A 5,441-nucleotide genomic window follows, 5' to 3' on the forward strand; every position below is an offset into this window, starting at 1 on the left:
TATTTAGGTTTTGCATCGTTGGCAGGAATGCCACAGAAGCAATGTTGAGATCTTCTCCTTGTATCCTCTTAGAAGAAGTAACTTTTTTTTTTTTTTTTTTTGAGATGGAGTCTAGCTCTGTCGCCCAAGCTGGCGTGCAGCAATGTGATCTCGGCTCACTGCAACCTCTGCCTCCCAGGCTCAAGCGATTCTCCTGCCTCAGCCTCCCGAGTAGCTGGGATTACAGGTGCCTGCCACCACACCCAGCTAATTTTTGTATTTTTAGTAGAGACAGGGTTTCACTGTGTTGGCCAGGGTGGTCTTGAACTCCTGACTTCGTGATCTGCCCACCTTGGCCTCCCAAAGTGCTGGGATTACAAGCGTGAGCCACTGTGCCTGGCCTAGATAGAGTAACTTTTAGATCCACCCATTTTTTATGATGTTCATTATTATTAAGTTTCTGTCTGTCTGACTTTTCCACTATGATGTTATTCTTTTTTCCTTTTGTAATTAGTAAGTATTGTGTAGAGAAGTACTTTGAAACTGCCTAAATACCCTATTTCTCCTGACATTTTTAAAAGTTTTTTTTTAAAGACAGAGTTTCACTCTTGTTGCCCAGGCTGGAATGCAGTGGCACAGTCTTGGCTCACTGCAACCTCCATCTCCCAGGTTCAAGTAATTCTCCTGCCTCGGCCTCCTGAGTAGCGGGGATTACAGGCATGCACCACCACACCTGGATAATTTTATATTTTTAGTAGAGATGGGGTTTTGCCATGTTGGTCAGGCTGGTCTCAAACTCCTGACCTCAGATGATCCGCCACCTTGGCCTCCCAAAGTGCTGGGATTACAGATGTGAGCCACCACGCCCGGCCCCTCCTGACATTTTCAGTGTATTATTTTATTGACTTACATGTGTATAGACTCATGGCTTTCTACTTTATTCCACGTGTTTGAATCCGTTATTATCATTACTTATTTTGATACCAAATTGACTCTGATTTGAACAGTGGGACGGAATTCTTTGAGTACTTCCTTACTTTCTAGCACAACATGTTTCAGATTCATCATGAACTGTCTCCACTCCAGCCTTGGAAGCAGCCGTGTTTCTGAGTTGCCCTGGTTCCTTGGACTCCTTGACAGAATCCTCGGTAGAGAATGGAATTGATTGATTGATTGATTGAGATGAAGTCTCACTCTGTCACTTAGGCTCGAATGCAGTGGTGTGATCTGGGCCCACTACAACCTCCACCTCCTGAGTTCAAGCGATTCTTCTGGCTCAGTCTTCTGAGTAGCGGGGACTACAGGTGCATGCCACCATGTCCGGCTAATTTTTGTATTTTTAGTAGAAATGAGGTTTTGCCATGTTGGCCAGGCTGGTCTCAAACTCCTGACCTCAAGTGATCCGCCTGCTTCAGCTTGCCAAATTGCTGGCATTATAGTCATGAGCCAGTGTGCCCAGCCAAGAATGGAATTTAGAAACCAAGTTCTGTGCTCATTTCTGATGTCACTGTTCCCAGGCCCCCGTGGACAGTGATAAGGAATGTACACACACACTTGCATACACACATTGAAATCTACCTTTATTTCCATATTTATCCATCTATGTCTATTGAAAGCCATGAATTCACGCACAAATCTCCAATTTCAATTGGAACCAGGGTTTCTTAGCGATTTCTCTCTTGCCATACTTGTCTCTTCCTTCTCCAATAACGCAGAATTAGGCTTATTTTAAAATTAAGACATAATTCACATACCATAAAAGTCACCTGTCTAAAGTATACCACATGGTGTTTTTTAGTATATCTGCAAGATTGTACAACCATCATCACTGTCTAATTCCAGAATGTTTCCATCATCCCAAAAAGAAACCTCAAACCCATTAGCAATAACTCTCCAAATCTCTCCAGCCTAATTCACTAATCCCCCAGGAACCACCAATCTACTTCCTGACTCTACATAGTTGCATATTCTGGACACTATAAATGGATCATATATGTGGGTCTTTTGTGTCTGCCTTCTGTTAATTAGTATAATGTTTTCAAGGTTTATCCATGTTGTAGCCCGTGTCCGTACTTCATTCATTTTATAGCTGATTAACATTCCATTGTATTGATAGATGATTATTTTGTTTATCCATTCATCAGTCGATAGACATTTGAGTTGTTCCCACTTTCCAGCTATTATGAATAATGTTACTATGAGCATGCAGGTACGAGTTTTTATATGAACATGTTTTCAATTCTCTTGAGTATATACCTAGGAATGGGGTTGCTGAGTCATATGGGAATTCCATTTTTAGCTTTTTGAGATGGCAAAATGTTTTCCAAATCATGTGGTTGAATTATTTTGCTTTCTCACCAATAATGTATAATATGAGGGTTCCAATTTCTCCACATTTCCCCCGACACCTGTTATTGTCTGTCTTCTGATGATAGTTATTCTGGTGGGTGGGAAATGATATCTCATTGTGGTTTGAGTTTGCATCTTTTCACCTGTTTATTGGTCCTTTACATATCTTCTTGGGAGAAATATCTGTTCAAATTCTTTGCCCATTTTTAAATTGAGCTATTTGTATTTTACTGTTAAATTTTAAGAGTTTATTATATATTCTGAATACTAGACTCTTTCAGATATAGAATTTGCAAATATTTTCTTTCATTCTGTGGGTTATTTTTTCATTTTTATAATAGTGCCTTTGGAACATAAAGGTTTTTAATTTTTGTTTTTTTCTTTTTTGAGATAGGGTCTCAGTCTGTCATTCAGATTGCAGGGAATGGTGGGATCATGGCTTACTGCAGCCTTTGCCTCCCAGGAGGAAGCCATCCTCCCACTTTAGCCTTGAGAGACTGGGACCACAGGCACACGCCACCATGCCCGGATAATTTTTTGTATTTCTTGTGGTAGAGACAGGGTTTCACTATTTGCCCCAGCTGGTCTCAAACTCCTGAGCTCACTCAATCCATCCACCTCGGCCTCGCAAAGTGCTAGGATTATAGGTGTGAGCTACTGAGCCCAAAAACATTTTTTTTTTTTTTTTTTTTTTTTTTTTTTTTTTGAGACGGAGTCTCGCTCTGTCGCCCGGGCTGGAGTGCTGTGGCCGGATCTCAGCTCACTGCAAGCTCCGCCTCCCGGGTTCACGCCATTCTCCTGCCTCAGCCTCCCGAGTAGCTGGGACTACAGGCGCCGCCACCTCGCCCGGCTAGTTTTTTGTATTTTTAGTAGAGACGGGGTTTCACCGTGTTAGCCAGGATGGTCTCGATCTCCTGACCTTGTGATCCGCCCGTCTCGGCCTCCCAAAGTGCTGGGATTACAGGCTTGAGCCACCGCGCCCGGCCCAAAAACATTTTTAATCTTCATGAGGTCATTTTTTTTTTGATGTGTCACATCTGAGTAGCCATTGATTATTCCAAGGTCATAAAGATTTACACCTATGCTTTCTTCTAAGAATGTTATACTTTTAGCTCTTATGTTTAGGTCTTTGATCCATTTTGAGCTAATTTTGGTAAATTATGTCCAACTTACTTCTTCTAAATGTGGATATCCAGTTATTCCAGCACCATTTGTTGAAAAGACTATTCTTTCCCTCATTGAATTGTGTTAGCATCATTGTTGAAAATCAATTGACCATAAATGTATGAGTTTATTTCTGGGCTCCCTACTCTATTCAGTTAATCTATACTTATACCGGTGCCTCATGGTTTTGACTACTACAGCTCCTTGTGGTAAGTTTTGAAATCGGGAAGTGGGAGTTCTCCTATTTTATTCTTCTTTTTCTTTTTTTTTTTTTTTTTTTGAGACGGAGTCTCGCTCTGCCGCCCAGGCTGGAGTGCAGTGGCCGGATCTCAGCTCACTGCAAGCTCTGCCTCCTGGGTTTACGCCATTCTCCTGCCTCAGCCTCCCGAGTAGCTGGGACTACAGGCGCCCACCACCTCGCCCGGCTAGTTTTTTGTATTTTTAATAGAGACGGGGTTTCACCGTGTTAGCCAGGATGGTCTCGATCTCCTGACCTCGTGATCCACCCGTCTCGGCCTCCCAAAGTGCTGGGATTACAGGCTTGAGCCACCACGCCCGGCCATTCTTCTTTTTCAAAATTGTTTTTCCTATTCTGGATCCCTTGAATTTCCACATAAATTTTAAGATTAGCTTGTCAATTTCTGCAAAAATAAAGCCAGTTAGGTTTTCAATAGGAATTGCATTGAATTGGTAGATTAATTTGGGGTGTGTGGACCTTTTAACAATATTCAGTCTTCCAATCCGTAAACATAGGATATCTTTCCATTCATTTAGGTTTTCTTTAATTTCCTTCAACAATGTTTTGTAGTTTTTAGAGTATACATTTTGCACTTCTTCTGCTAAATGTATTTGTATTTCCTATTTGTGATGCTATTACAAATGGAATTTTTTTAAATTTCATTTTGAGGTTGTTAATTTCTAGTATATAAAAATATAATTGATTTTATTTTATTTATTTATTTATTTATTTATTTATTTATTTATTTTTTGAGACGGAGTCTTGCTCTGTCGCCCAGGCTGGGGTGCAGTGGCCGGATCTCTCTCAGCTCACTGCAAGCTCCGCCTCCCGGGTTCACGCCATTCTTCTGCCTCAGCCTCCCAAGTAGCTGGGACTATAGGCGCCCACCACCTCGCCCAGCTAGTTTTTTGTATTTTTTAGTAGAGACGGGGTTTCACCATGTTAGCCAGGATGGTCTCGATCTCCTGACCTCGTGATCCGCCCGTCTCGGCCTCCCAAAGTGCTGGGATTACAGGCTTGAGCCACCGCGCCCGGCCATAATTGATTTTATATATTGATCTTATATCTTCTGTCTTGCTGAACCTATTTATTAGCTGTAATAATACATATGTGGGAGTGTCTGGGAATGTCTTCCTTAGGATATTTTATATAAAAGATCATGTAATGTGCAAATAGAAATAGTTTTACATCTTCCTTTTCAATCTACATGACTTTCTTTGCCTTTCCTCTCCTTTCCTTTCCTTCCTCTTTCTTCTCTTCCTTTCTTCCTTGTTTTCTTTTTCCTAACTGCTCTTCTGGAACTTCCACAATAATGTTAATAGAAATGGCAATAATGTGGCTGGGCGTGGTGACTCACTCCTGTAATCCCAGCACTTTGGGAGGCTGAGGCAGATGGATCACTTGAGGTCAGGAGTTCGAGACCAGCCTAGCCAACATGGTGAAACCCTGTCTCTACTAAAAATACAAAAATTAGCCAGGCATGGTGGTGGATGCGTGTAATCCCAGCTACTTGGGAGGCTGAGGCAGGAGAATCACTTGAACCTGGGAGGTAGAGATTGCAGTGAGCCAAGATCATGCCATTGCACTCTAGCTTGGGTGACAGAGTAGAAAAAAAAGAAGAGAAAGAAAGAAACAGAGAGAGAGAGAGGAAGGAAGGAAGGAAGGAAGGAAGGAAGGAAGGAAGGAAGGAAGGAAGGAAGGAAGGAAGGAA

This window comes from Piliocolobus tephrosceles, chromosome 1 (genome assembly GCF_002776525.5).
Source record: "Piliocolobus tephrosceles isolate RC106 chromosome 1, ASM277652v3, whole genome shotgun sequence".
In the NCBI taxonomy this organism is placed as follows: domain Eukaryota; kingdom Metazoa; phylum Chordata; class Mammalia; order Primates; family Cercopithecidae; genus Piliocolobus; species Piliocolobus tephrosceles.